Source organism: Sciurus carolinensis, unplaced genomic scaffold (genome assembly GCF_902686445.1).
Source record: "Sciurus carolinensis unplaced genomic scaffold, mSciCar1.2, whole genome shotgun sequence".
Taxonomy (NCBI): Eukaryota; Metazoa; Chordata; class Mammalia; order Rodentia; family Sciuridae; genus Sciurus; species Sciurus carolinensis.
In genome coordinates this window covers 28,997-44,792 of record NW_025920463.1, presented here as the reverse complement: position 1 = coordinate 44,792, position 15,796 = coordinate 28,997, and the positions used below count along the sequence as shown (strand labels likewise).

At 39.2% G+C, this 15,796-nt stretch overlaps 1 non-coding gene across 1 annotated transcript; it reads right to left on the bottom strand.

Annotated features, from left to right (window-relative positions):
- Positions 1 to 13,185: 13,185 nt before the first annotated feature.
- Trnaa-ggc (transfer RNA alanine (anticodon GGC)) lies at positions 13,186 to 13,258 on the bottom strand. The gene has a single exon. It is a non-coding gene; the product is annotated as a tRNA-Ala (tRNA).
- Positions 13,259 to 15,796: the final 2,538 nt, after the last annotated feature.

Here is a 15,796-nt window from a genome sequence, read left to right as displayed (position 1 = left end):
GTCCTTAGTGCTGAAAGATGTACCAGAGTTAGCCAGCAGGAAACTACAACAGGGTAGGGGAACAGAAGAGTAAGAAAGAAGGAGGAGGAAATAGTAAAGGAGTAGGAAACACTTACATTCCAGGAATCCTGTTTAGGCATCCTACATAGGTTATTGAGCTTAACCCTCACAGCAATCATTAAGGTACATAATAATACCCCAAGGCTATATTGCTCATATGCAGAACAAATCAAAACTGAACTCATGCCTATCCAAACTCAAAAAGCAAGTTCTTTCCTTTCATTACCCTAAAATTGCCTCCTCTAAGTTCAGTTCCTCAATTTCACTTCCATTGAGCTATAAAAAAAGAAAATAAATTGACCAACTTCTCTGTGTCCCTTTGCTCATCTATAAAATAAGGATAACAATATTTTTCTCAGTTTTTTGCAGATTAAATGAGAAAATATCTGCAAAGCACATCAAGCTGTGCTCAGCACGTGATGTCCACCCAGTTGTCAGTGCTGCTCATGGTGATAGAGTGATGATGAAAAGGACGATGTGCCAGGAGATGCACTAAGTGCATGTGTTAAAATTGCACCTTAGGCCAGTGTAGCCTACAACACTCCTTGAGCATCTCCAGGATCAGCAGGAGGCATTACGGAGCTGAGCAGCACTTCTCAAACTGGAACAAAAATCACCTGGGCATCTTGTTAAAATGCAGATTCTGATCTGTTATGTCTGGCAGGGGACCTGATATTCTGCATTTCTAGCAAACTCCCTGGCCCAGAGACCACAGTGTGAGTAGCCAAGACCTAAAGAATGGCCTTCCTATTTCCTAGTTTCTAAATTTCCCCCCTCTCATGTGCCTGAGATAATGAAAACAAGCCAGGGGGACATAAATCATCTTCAACAACCAAATGTCAAATAAATTAAAGTCTGTAGCACTGAGAGTATAAAAGCTATTGAAAGCAGTTTTGCAGGGCTCCTGTGACTGGAATTCCTTTCTGCATATTCTCCTGGCAGCCAGCTAATCAAGAAGAGTGAATGCCTCCATTTTCCTGTCCATACTCCTGCATCAAAGAAGTAAGGATGAATCTGTGTGGCTCCAGGTCCAATTGGAAGGCTTAGCCCTGCAATCTATTGAAATTCCCAAATGTATTCCCAGAAAAGGACTAGTCCACTTACTTTTGTTGGAAGATTCAGAGTCTTTATCCACTCACTGGGTTCCTTTGAACTGACCCTCTTAGCTGAATTTTTCCCCCACCAGCAGTGTCCTAAGGTAATTCACACTATCATGAAGACAGATGATAGAGAGCTCATTTGTTATTAGGTGACAACAGGAAATGGCAAAGATTCAGATAAGCAATTGGAATCAGACCACGCAACAGCTTCCAAGACCCTCCTCATTCTGAAATAACATTGCTTAAGATAAATTAAGATAAAAGAAGTTTATTGAGGGGGCACTATTCTTTCCAGGAAAAACTGGTCTTGTATCGAGTTGGGATATAGAAGTTGAGAAATATTTCAAGCATGACTCTGAAAGAAACAATTCCACCAAATATTTTATGAGCTCTAAAATTACAGTAAGTTACCCAGTCACTTATTTCCAGAGTCTTCTTCTCAAGCACATCATAAAGACCATCCACAACCAAAGGACAGAGGGAAAACAGGGGGAAGAAATCAGGAGCAAGGGGCTTGCTCCCTAAGCTCTTGGACACAGCAGTCAGGGATCATATCTGTTCTTTGTACTGCATGGGTTTAATAACTTGTCATGGGTACTCTGAAAGAAATAAACACTGGATTTTCCCTGCTTTTCACTCACTTATCCCTTCTTGCAGGGGGTACCTTAAATGGTCTCATTCAAAGCATACAAAGAATGCATATTGGTTAAGAACATGGGCTCAGTGATCCAATTTTTGGGGCCCTCACAGTTACTATCAGTGTGATCTTGGATACATGTTAGCTCTTCTTAGTCTTGTTTTACTTATTCATGAACTGGAGTTAATAAAGGCACAAGTTTCTAAGGTTACTGTGACAATGAAATAAGATAACATATTTATAAAGTGGTTAGCACAATGCCTGGCACATATAAAAAAATTACTGCTCTGCCTGATCCAGCTCCCCAGTTGTGAGTAAAAAAGGAAATCAAATTTGCAAGTTTCTGTCTCCTGTAACCATCTTGCTGCCTCCATTTAGATATTAAGTCACAGAATGATTAATAATAGAATTCAACATGCAGAAATCTATGATTCTTCCCTCTTTGGGTCTCATCATCTCTATTCATGAAACAAGGTGATTGTATTAAATCGCTTACCTTTTCAGTACAACAGGGGCCAGATTGGTATTATTGAGTGATTTTTCAGAGATGCAAGCAAATCACTCAAGACCCCCTCAATGAAGTCATGATGGAGACTGAGTCTGAGGTAGAGCTGCATGAATGGCAACTCTATCATACTACTTTGCCTGGCAATGTGCATATTCCTCAACCCTTCCCCTTCAGGAAGGTAATACCATGCACCAGACACTGACCCAGGTGCTTAATTGTCAGGATGCTTAGGTGAGAGAGCTGTGTCACCTGAACCAAGATGACCAGTAACAGGACCAAGTCAGGTAGCTTCATAATTCATGAGTGTGAAGACTGGTGGTGTCAGAAACCATGAGTTTTGTTTGGCTCCTAATGCCATAAAAAATGTTGGTGATGCCCTTCAGAGTAGCTGCCATGGACCCCACTCATAAATAAAGAAGAGCAGCCACAGTAACTACTATGATGACAACTTCCTGTACTGCCACAAGTGCTCAGATGTCTACTCTGTACCAAGGACATACAAAATACGCTGAATTCTTTCTATGGCAATTCCCTGAATTGGGTGTTTTCCTCAGTGGGCTGAAACCTCAGTCCTCTTACTGCTATGACTTCTTGTAACAGCAGCTGTCTCACTCACAGCTTTTTTAACCTGAGATGTTATACTTACCCAGATGAACACTTTCTGACCATGACTATTTAGACCCCAAACTATAACTTTTCCAGAGAATTCAATTTCATGGACTAATTGAAAAACAGATTCAACTTAACACATCAAATTCTACAAGGTTTCTCACTCAATTTGTCCATTACGATCATCACCTGGTGATGGTTTTAAACACAGGTGCCAGGCTACACTGCAGACCCAATAAATCAGGTGGAGGGGAGTTGGGCTGGGTATAAGTATTTTGCAAAGCTCACCCTTTGGTTCTGACATGAAGCCAAGGTTGAACATTGAAGATTTAGAGTAATGGTTCTCAAAGTGTGGTCACAAAGCAGCAGCAGCAGCATCTCTTGGATATGTGTTATAAATACTATTCTCAGATCCCAGTAAACAACTACAGAATCAGAAGCTCTGTTGAGTGTACCCAGAAATCTTCATTTGAATAAGTCCCTGTATGGTTCTGATGGACACTACAATTTGACCACCATGGTTCAAGATCCCTGTTTCTCAAAATGTGTTCCATCACTCTGCAGCATTGGGATCATTTCCAAACTTGCTACAGATCCTGCCCCAATCTGGAGTTAATGAATCAGAAACCAGCCAGGTCTAGTGCATATGCCTGTAATTCCAGTGATATAGGAGGCTGAGGCAGGAGGATGGCAAGTTTGAGGACAGCCTCAGCAACTTAGCAAGACCCTTTCTCAAAATTTAAAAAGGGTGGAGGAGTGGCTAGGAATATAGTTTAGTGATAAAGCATCCCTGTGTTTAATCCCTAGTATGAACATAAATATTTTTAAAACAGAATAAAAATTAACATTTTAAGAAGGTGTCCAGTTGACTTGTATGCACAAAAGTATCTGAGAAATACAGGGGGGGACTTCCTGAATTTTGGTGGAAGAAGTCAAAGTGGGAAACAATGATTCTCAACCAAGTTAAGTTGTATTCTGTGTAAATAGAATTTATCAGAACCACCTGAATAGCTCATTCAATCTATTTGTACAGACATCCAGGGACTTCAGGAGGCAAAAATCACTGCCACCAATGAGAATATGTGTGTTCTTCAGTGTGGTCAGATAGAAAGATAGGATTGTAAAATAGAAATAGAAGCTGGTAGGAAAGCAGAGTGACATGGCTATCTGGAGATATAAAAAAGCAGAGGAAAATAGGGATAAAAACTACACAGACAGTAGAGAGAGGCAGACACCATCAGGGAGAGAGCAAATAAAAAGAAGCTGACCCCTAGAATTTCCCCTGAGTCTTCTCCATTCCCAGCTTGTGTACCAGGTCAACTGTATCCTCACAACAAACAGATTTTTTGAGATGGTTTGGAAGGGTCTCTACCCTGTAACTGAAACTGCCATTTACCGGTGATAAGTTTTGCTTCCTCAAGTGTTAAAGTATAATATCAGAGAAGCATGCTAAGGCAAGCATATTAAGCAGGCTTTATTTAAAGGTAATATACAGGTTTCTCCTTGGAGGGGGAAGGGGACCATGGCTGATGTTCTAGAGTTCCAAGAAGTGAGTGTGCCCTACATCTTTTATAGGTTAAGGTCTCTTTTGTTCTCCAGTTCTCTCCCCCCTGCCTACTTGACTACTTATCTCTCCTTCCTGCCTACTTGACTAGGCCCAGTTTTGCAGGTGAGATGCAAAAATTGAGAAGTTGATGGGTAGGGGGAGAGCCAAAGGGATTCAGCCAGGTAAGGGCCCAGGGGACATTAATTAGCTGCTCCTTGCCTGTAATCCCTGACAAGTACAGGTAAATTTGGTAATCAATGGGTTCCCGAGATCCTTGACATTCCCTTCTCCCAGGGGCATTCTCCAACTTCCAGAGGCAGATGGCTTTCATTTTATCGATTTGACTGGATCCCCTATTTCTATACTAACTGCCTGTCCCCAATTCTGGCTTCATAACTACAAGCAATTGTTTTGTGCTGTAACCATCCAAAGGTACTCACTGTGGCTGGTGAAAAAAGAAGGAATCCAGCTTCACAAGGTGGCCACAAGTCATAACCACATGTTTTTCCTCCAGAAATCCACTCCATGCACCCAAATCAAATAAATTCCAGGGAGAGAGAGAGATCAACAGCAAATGGTGGCTACATGGTAGGAAATGCTCAAGTGTCCTCCCTACACAGAAATTTGGGGAAAGGTTGTGGCAAGTAGGTTCCCAGGTGCCCACAAACTTTCTCTCCCTTGGCAACACATGTACTCTGTTTGCACCTCAAGCTTTGCCAAAATGTGATGGGGAGAATTTAGGGCCTGAGGGGAAAGGACACATTAAGAAAATAAAGTAATTTAAATAAGGTAAGTGATCTAAGATGTTATCCAATAAAAAGAATTTGCCAAAATTATAGAAAACAATGTACATAACAAGAAAGTGACTTTCCTTCCCTGTTTTAGTGAAAATAAAGATCCCTATGGAATGATTTAATACATTATTTATACTGTTTAGTGGAGAATATCTATATTCATCAATTTTCAATCACTATAATAAATTATCTGAGCTGATGAATTTATAAAGCTAAAAGGTTCATTTAACTCATGGTTCTGGAGGGTCCAGTTTAATACTGGGTGGTGGTCTCACAGCTTTGGGTCTCTGCTGAGGGTGCCAGATGGCAATGATGCATGTCCAAGAACACTGCTCACATCATGGGTCAGGAGGCAGAGAAAAACTGAGAAACTTTGGTCCCATGATCCCTGTTGTTTTTTTTTTTAATTTTTACAGGCTGCATTTTGATTCATTGTACACAAATGGGGTACATGATTTCATTTCTATGGTTGTGTACAATGTAGATTTACACCACTCATGTAATCACACATGTACATAGTGTCATGATGTCTGTCTCATTCCACAATTTTTATACCCCTCCCTCTCATTTCCCTCTAAAGTTTCTCCATTCTTCTCTCACCCCCTGCCCCCCATCCCACATTATATATCATCATGGCACACCTACAGTGATGTAAGGACCTACCACTAGACCTCACCTGCTAACAGTTCACAATACCTCCCATCAGCACCACACTGGGGACCAAGTATTTAAAATATGGACTTCTGGGGGAATTCAACATCCAAACTGTAGCAACAGCCCTCAGTAAATGTGCAAGCTACAAAGTAATATTAAGAGATTCAGGGCTGGGGAGGTAGCTCAGCTGGTAAAGTGCTTACCTCACAAGCACAAGGCCCTGAGTTCGATCCCCAGTACCGCAAAAAAAAAAAAAAAAAAGAGATTCACTTATAAACAACATATCAACATATTGCAAAGTCTTGGACATTGGACCTGTATAATCCATGTATTCAGACAACTAAATATATTACCAAATGAAGAAATCTACTGTATTCACTGGTGTTTCAACACAGAGTGTACCAAACTGATAGGAGAATGCCTGAACTCCCAAGAATGGCTAGTTGTCAGCCTGTCTGTTGCCTCAACCTACTCAACATGTGGTTCAGACCCATAAGACGTGGCTGCACAATTCCCCAGGGGCAAACTAAAATCATTTCTTTTTCTCTCTCATCCTAAGAAATCATAACAGAATATCAGCATGGGAGATGAATAACCTTGGGTAAGCTCCAAATTACTTTTTAAATAAATCATTGGAACTTTAGTAAAAATAACAATGTTCTTTTCATTCATTCATTTAACAAATATTTGTGGAGCACATGAAAGGTACAAGACACCATGCTGAGGACTAAAGTGAGGCCAGTGAATAGGTTTTCTGTTTTCTTTTATCTGGGATCCAGACAATTATGCAAGCAAATAGAAAAAGGCAGATTATGTATTATCATATATATTTATATATAATGTGACCTCATTTCAGTAAAAATGTATAAACCAAAATATTCATACATTTGCACATGTAAAAGATACACAAACCAAAAAAAAATGTTCCCCCTCTAAATCAGTGGTGAGAAAACTCTTTTTGGTGAGGGGCTGGATATTAAATATCATCAGCATTGTGAGTCATACACTTCTAATTGCAGCTACTTGATTCTGTGATCATAGTATGAAGGCAACTATGGAACATTTAGATATAAACAAGAGAGGATGGTTGTGTCCCAATAAAATTTTATTTACAAAATCAGATGGTAGGCCAAATTTGAACCTTAGATCATAATTTGCCAACTTCTGCTCTAAATTATTAAAAGTAGGTTCCTTTAAAAGAGTAAGACTTGAGACAGATCATTGATTTAAGAGAAGTTTTTTTTTTTAACCTCATAAACTTCTGTCTTGTTTGAATATTTTGTTCACTACCAATTCCTCAGTGCCCTGCACAATGCCTGGTTCATTATAGACATGAAAAAAGACTCATTCAATAAATCAGTAAGTGAAGTTTGACCACTCATCATACTTAAAAAGCATCACATTTATTCTCTAAATTTTTATTTGTTCTAATAGGTTGTATATGACAGAATGCATTTATACATTTTGACAGATCATACATTTATGGAGTGTAATCTCTCATTTTTCTACTTATACATATTGTAGGATCACATGGGTTATGCAGTATTATTCTTAAAGATAAAATTTAAACTTAAAATACAAGCATTAATAATAATAAATGTAATAATAGGTGAAATACAGGACATGCTGGGGTGCATAAAAGGGACCCCAGGCCCCAGACCAAAAGTGTCAATGGTAGGTTCCCCAGGAACCAGAACCCGAGTTCACTAAGACCTGCCCTAGTGATATCAAAGAGAAGTTAGGCCTTGCAGTGCACAAGCAACACAGAATTAGCCACCACTTATCTAGTACTCCCGCTAACAATCAGTTCAAGTGGAAGGCTCATAAATGTCTGGGTTTAAGTTCTGTGCCAGCAAGGTACACACTGAGTTCTTCAAACTACCCTCCCTGAACCCAAGCTGGTCCACACCAGGACAAATGGCAGGGTAAGAGTCTGACTCCTCCACTGGGTGTAATGGCATCCAGACTCATTCATGAATGGAAAAATGGAAAGACACTCATGCTTCCTGCTGAAGCAGACTTTTGAGAACAGTGAGAAATTATAGATTTGAGCTATTCCCTAAAATCCCATCTGTGGACAGTTACTGGTCTGTAGCAAACAAACCATCCATCACTTGTTCAAGAGAGCAATCATCAAAGAAAGAGAAGAGAAAACCCTGACTCTTTCATGGAAGCCCACACCACACACAACTCCCCAAAACTGTCACTTATAAGGTCCCCTAAGGAGGGCCTTTAAATCACACCTTTGTAATTTTTACCTTCCTTCAAAGAAATTACAAATAAAGCCAAGATCTGTCATTGAAGTTATCTTTTAAAGCCAAAATGAATAGGTTAATTGATTAAATAAAAATAGGACACAGGAAAATAGAGGGGAGATCAGTGGAGTGGAGAAAAGAACTAGTCAGAGGGAGGGAGGAAGGGTGGGAATGAGCAAGGACTGGGAAAAGTACATTCTATGCATGTGTGGTTATGTCAAAATGAACCCCAGCATTATGTACAACTAAAATGCACTAATAAAAAATTTAAAAAATAGATGACAAAGTTTACAGAATAGCATAGCATCTTCTTTGTAGTAAACATAGCTAACCAGAACCTGCATTTTCATATACAAAAATCCTCTTTTACCCATATATAGTTCTCATTCTAGCTCAGGAAGGGGAAAAATTCTCACTTTCCTTCAGGAATTTGTGTGTGGATCTTTAGTTCCACTAGCTGATGTAATTTGAATACAAATAAAAGTTAAGATGTGATGGGGAGAAGTGTGGCTAAGGATAGAGGGGTGTCCAGAAGTCTGTGGTCCCAAAACTAGATCCCTCTTTCAAAAGATTGGATTCACATGTTTCAGAGAGACTGTGTTCAAGCAGTATTGAAGAACTCCATGATTGGTGCTGTCATTAGCTTAAGCTTCATTTGAAATTTATATGCCCCATTCCTAATCCCTAGTGAGTCCAATGAAAGGATGAACACCCTCCAGTGCTATGTAAATGGGCTCCTTCCCAACTACAGAATGTCTCAGTCTGTCCATGACCTTGACTTTCCTTCCTGCTCTTTCTCAACAATTCCCATGGAATCTTAGGGGCTTCCAAGTCTTTGAAAGCCTTGAGGTCCTTCTGCATACAACACCATATTTGTCTCTTGACATCACATCTATAGGACAACTCCTGGCAGTCAGGCTCCATTCTGAGCCCTCCAGTGGCAGCTAAACTGATCCCTAGTTAGCCTCCTTAAGGACTTTTGGGAGCTTTTAGAGCTATACCTTGCAAGAAAGACTGAAATATCTGTGTCATGTCCTCACCTGTCCTCCTTGACCTTGAGGCTTGCCAGAGATGGAGACGGAGGTGGCACAGGAGCAGGGAGGGGGGAAGGAGGAAACAAGGATGGACATTACTCTCTTCTCTCTGGAGGCAACATTGAGAGGAAAGAAGAGGACATTCCTTGATTCAACTGGGTCTCTGTTCTAGGTCCAAAACTTTTCAAGTATTGCCTCTATGGGCAAAGGGTAATTAATACAGAGTACCAGGAAGGGTTTTATTTATTCATGTCCCCATTAATTTTTCCCACATAAGCAGGGGTTAGTATCATAGTGGTTTGTCCCACAATAGTGAATCATCTCCTTGGAGGTTGCTAAGGTTTAACACCCATGCTTGCCTTGAAGACAGAAACCATGCCACTAACTTGACTTTCTCCCAATTGTTACCTAGGACCAAGAATACAGTAAGAATATTTGAAAGTTTGATGAATAAATGAATGAATATGTGAGTGAGATTTGCAATAAGTGAAACACTACTTTAATGTCCTTATGAAGGGTAGAGTTTGGAGAAAAATACACATACAAAGACAATACCATGTGGACACATAGATGACTGTTTGTAGCCAATAAGAAAGAACTAGTACAGAACCTTTCCTGTGGCCTTCAGAAGAAGAACCAACCCTGCCATCATGTTGATTTTGGACTTACAGCCTCCAGAATGGTGAAATAATCAAGTTCCATTGTTTAAGATACCCAGTAAGTGATGCTGCTTTATGGCAGCACTAGAAAAGTAATAGATGCTCCCAACTTCTCTTTGGACCATGTCCACAGGAGTCATTGATGTACATTTATTATTATTGTTACTTTTTAATAGTTCATTTTGGTAATACATGACAATAGAATTCATTTTGACATAATTAGAAAAACGTGCAATACAATTTTTCTAATTCAATGCCCAGTACTTCTTAACTAAGAGGTAATGCAATAGATGAGGGCAGGACTAAGAATCAAACTCCCTGGAGCCCAAGCCTGCCTCACCATTTGCTAGGTATGTAACTAAATTCCTTATTCTGTCCTCCATTTTAGCATTTCTAAGTGGAGACTACCAGAATAATAGCCTTCCAAATCCACAGGCTCTGCACCTTGAGGGATCAACCGACTCCAGATGAAAAATATTTGGAAAAAATAAATTGTATCTGTGTTGAACATATAGAGGGTTTTTCTCATCATTATTCCCTAAACTACACAGAATTGCAACTACTTACATAGCACATACATTGTACTAGGTATCATAAGTTACCTAGAAATGATATAAAGTATATGGGAGTATTTTACAGGTTATATGAAAAAATGCCTTTCCATTTTATATAAAGGACTTGAGCATCTGCAGATTTTGGTAAGTAGGAGGGGATACAGATGCCAAGAGACAGATATACCTCAAAGTCTTCTTGTAAGAATTACATGAGATGATTCAGCATAACATATGACACACAGAAAGAGTTCAGTCAATGTTAATTGTTGCTTTTGGTGGTAGTGACAGTCAATGGTGACAGGAATTATTGTATAGGCATTGTGGTATGTATTAGAAGGAGAACGAGCAGATCCAGATTCAAACTCCAGTTCCATTTCTTACAAGCTTTGTGATTTTGGGCAATTCACTTTACCTCCCACACCTCAGATAATTGGAGATAGTCTATAAATTGGAGTAATTATATACCTGTCATAGAGTGTTCATGTAGGTTAAAAGCAAAAAATAATTGAAAGTATTTAACAGTGTCCCTGGCTCAGAGTGAGGTATTAATAAATAACCAATTTTAAATATGGATGCACTGATTCCTCACCTCAATCCTGCTTGGTCTTTTCAACTACATCTTTTCTCGAAGCCTCAGAAAGACACTCATTGCAAAGCAAAAAAAAAAAAAAAAAAAACAAAACAAAACAAAAGAAATGAACATGGTTTAGCAATAGCAATTCTTTATGAATTAAACGTACTGTGGGCAGTTCCACTCAAATACATTAGTGGCCCATTCTAGAAAGTAGACTCAATGCAAGAGGACACTTCATTTCTAAGCACACATTTTCTACAGCCAAAATGAGCCACAGGTTTCTCACAGGCACATTGAACAGCATTTCAAGGTCACTTCTTGGGATAGGAAATTGTCCTTCAGCAGTCACACAGTCACATGGCTGATATTTCCTTTCTTTTAACACAAAACCCCTTAAGTCTTCTAAGTGAGATTATTTTGCATTCAAAGAGTGTGCCAAAGGTAGAAGTCACTGACTTCTGAGTGCCTGGGGCTCAGGAAAGCACTGTCTCTCTTCCACATGATTCATAAAACACCCCTGTTTCTTAAACATATACATAAAGGAATTAAAGAGACTTTATAAAGAATTTTAAAAAATTCCACCTTCTAGACCTTTTGAAAAACTTGAAATCACAAATATCTCACAGATGATGGTGCACACCTGTGTGGTCCTTCCACATCAATAGAAAGACTAGCCCTCAAGCAAGTCTGGGAGGATGTATAATGAAGGACAGTTTACTATTATTTTCATAAGAATAGTTACCCTTACATCTAAAAATTATGTTCCAAGTAGTAACTAACTATTCCTATGAGTTATCCTTAAAATCAATGATTAGAAATGTTCACTTCAAAATTTAGGAAGAGCGATTCTCTTTTTCCCTGATGGGAGAAGGAAATGAAGTTCAATGCCCACTCTACTTGATGTTGTACACACAGCCTCCCACTGCCACTCTGTTCTTCTCCCCCACCCAAGTTCCTCAGCACTTGATTATCACCCTAGGGACTCCTTGGCTTTTAAGCATTCAATTTACAAGGAGTATTGGGAGAGACACTCTAGCAGCAAAACATTTCCCTCAGGAACCCATATCTGAAGAGATAATAGGGGAAACAAAGAAGGTTATTTCTTAATGTCAAGATGACAGGAAGTAGGCATGGGAGTGGGAACAAGTCCTAGCAAGAAGTAGGCTCTCAGAACTCCACAGCCAGCCAGAGGACTAGTTGTCTGGGAGAAGGCATGGCATCTGGGACATCTTTCTCTCTACCATGATAATTAGCCTCCAAATCCCTTAACTCTTCATAGAAATTGAATAGCAGGAATTTCATCCTATGGAAGTTATCTAGTGAAATTCAAAAAGTTATCATAAAAGAAATGAACCTCCATCTTCCCTGGACCATTAATATGCTCAGTAGCTGTTAAATATTCAAACTCCAGAAATACACTAGAGTGCAGAGGTAGGAGAGAATATTTTCCTTTTCATATTCCAGATATACCCATTTTGGGATCTCTTGAAGTTGCATATTCTTTCTTTCTGTCTTGACCAAGAGTTTTATATTTAATCAGGTCTCCAACATGGCTAAATAGGAATGATGGTGTTCATATTTAATAAAAGTGGAAAACTGGGGTAGACTGAAGAGTCTTCTAAAATCAACATTTCAGATTTCCAAGCCAATAGGTTCAATCATTTTTTTTGTCAACAGTCTTTTCAGTTTTATTTTGTTGTTTCTATGATTTACTTTTTAAAATGTGACCCAAGACAAGTCTCAAATAAAATTTGTCCATCACTTGGAATTCCCATCCCCCTTTTCCTTCTTACTTACACAAATTGGATTTCCTACTCAGAGCCTATGCCCAAGAACCTGTCATGTTCACAGCACAACATTCAGTCATCCACTTAGAAAATTGTTCCTGGCACATAAGAGCACAGAAGACACAAAAGACACTGTTCCTGTGTTGGGGAAATTGACAGTTTAGCTGGATTCTGCATTCACAGACAGAGATTGCACTGGAAGTAAAACAGAGAAATACCCAAATCTTCCCAAGGGAACACAGCATTCTTCCTAGAATAAAGAGAGAGATCCAGGGGTTTGAGGTTCATGGATCCCCAAAATATCACAGAGAAACTGTCATGTGCTGGGGACTATTTTAAAGTTATGACAGATGATGTGGCTCTTTTCTCATGGGGTTTACATATCTGGCATAAAAACAGAGTTTTTTTTTTTTTTGGTGGTGCTGGGGATTGAACCCAGGTCCTTGTGCATGCCAGGCAAGCACTCTACCAGCTGAGCTACATCCCCAGTTCCAACAACAACAGAGATTTAAAAAAATAATTTTAAAAACAGGTAATGAATGGAAAATGTTATGTTGAAAATTTAGAGGTTGACATGATACGTTTTAGGTTAGGTGATGGAGAAAATCCTCTCTAAAAAGGTGGCATGAAGCTGTGACTTGGAAAATAATATGGAGGCAAGCCAGCCAAGGTTCAGGGGCAGAGATGTCCAAGCAGAAGTCACAGGAGGTGTAATGCTTCAAGGGGGAAAAGCACAGCCTATTCTTGACCAGCAAGAGGGTTCATGGAGCTGATGTTGGAGGAGTGAAAGAGGCTAAAGAAGGAGTGGTGACACCCCTTGCAGATACTTGGACAGAGGCCAAGGTAAGGGGTCTAAATTTTCTTTTAAATGTCAACTGATTTTATCAGATGGTGAATGACAGCAACACTGTTTGCTTTTGGAGAAATGGTTGCAGGAAGGAAAGAGCTTGGCCATCTCTCCAGTGGCCCATGGCAGTTCTCTGGTGCTTTTTGTTAACAGTCCCACTTCTGATGGCACTCTGATTCTCCTGTGTCCCTCTGCCTCTATTTGATTGAGGTTTTGATTCAAAGCCTCTTTTGAGCTTTGAATCAAAAGCAAATAAGAAAAGAAAACTCAAATTATTAAACTTCCTTGAATTTCACCAAAAGCCTGTTTCTTGAATGTGGTCCATGACAAAGGGATTTGTAAAGTTTTTGGTCCTTTGAACAATTCTCTCAAAATCTTCTGCCATTTCTCCAGAAGCCTCCCTTCATCCCCTTCTGCACCTAGCATCACTGGTCCTTCTGGAAAACACCAAACTCACAAAAATGCCATATTCTCTGCATAAATTCGAAAACATCTGAAACATCACTCCATTTCATGATTCTCAGCCAGACTGAGGGCTACATGGAGAATTTTGCCTCTTGCTGCCCCCATCTCCCATCCAAGGTTTAAGAATTACACCTAGTGTCCCATTTTTTGGCCATTTATTGATGTCATTTCACTGACTAATCTTAGCCTCAGTGACATTAGAATGAGGTATTCCAACTTTCATATTCAGTCAATATTTCAAAGAAACAAAAGCCAATAATCAAAATGCTTCTGACCACCAGGTCATTGAGTAAGACATAGTCTGCCTTGAAGAGCTATGAGGAAAAACAAGAACTGCAAAGAATATGCAGTAAAACCCAGGCAACAGTTGCTCTCAATGAAGGGAATAACAGTATTCATTCAAAATAATTTTCAAGAATTTTCCTTATCTTAGTATACAGATATGCTTGCAAAGCACAACCTATAAATGCCTCAATAAGTGCCTGTTTTAATTATAACACTTTTTCATACTAGAAAGAATATACATGCTTATTATGGAAGAATTTTAAAATATTTCAAAACATAAGAATGAAATCAAAATACCCACTTTCCAATACCCTAAAATAAAAACTGGGAACATCTTGAAAGATAAGTTAATAGAAGATAGAGATAGATGATAGATAGATAGATAGACAGACAGTCAGTCATGCATATATGAAGTTAATTTGTTAACAAAAATGGGAGCACACTTCTTATGGTACATTGTAACCTTGTAGATATTTTTTGTACCAATAAATATTTTGTTACCAAATGTACTAATATTAGATTTGCTATTTCTATGTGGACAACATCTGTTGTTCTGTGCTCATTTTCTCCACTTCTCATGACACCCCTACTCTTGGACCCTAGATGGGCACTTTCCAAAATATACTTTTCTCTTACTTTTTTCCAAATTCCTAAGGACAATGCAGAGTCCCCATGAACACCTGCATCCTCCATCAGCCTCACCTCTATCTAGCTGTGTATCATTGAGCAAGATTCTTTCCTTCACTGGGTCTCAGGTTCTATTCTAGAGCTGTATGTAAATGACATTTAGAGCACTTACATCATTGTTTCTTCCTAATACTGTAGATAAATGAGACTAGGAGTGAATCATCCAATCACAAAAGGCAGTTGTTCTGTTTCATCCAGTCCAATAAGGAATGCATACTTATCAATTGACAGATACACATTAATTAAAAAATTCTGGACTAAAACAGTATAAGCTGAACTGCTGAAAATGATTCAGATGATCTCCATATGTAAAAAAAAAAAGAAAGAAAGAAAGAGGAAGAGTAGGGAAGGAAGGTCTGGAGCCCACTCCTGTTACTGCTGATGACAAGCAGTCAGTCAAGTTATCCCTACCTCACAATTTCAGGACTAAGTGGACCATGATGAAGGACAGCAAGAACAGGCATAACAGTAGAGCTGTCATTGAAATTCCTGAAGACTCACCGGTTTCACATCTGGACAAATGACCTCATTATGATCTCACTCAGAGCAGAATAAAAGATGCTTCAAGTGTTAAACTGAAACACTTTAAATGTGTCCTTTGCTGTCTGCTTGGCATTATCTTCTGAGAACAGAAGAGTTCAGGGAAGGAATGGGACAGGACTTCCTGACATAAGAGAATATTCCCAGATTTTTACAAAATAGCCAAAAGGGGAGAAGAGGACAACCAAAATGAAAGAATAA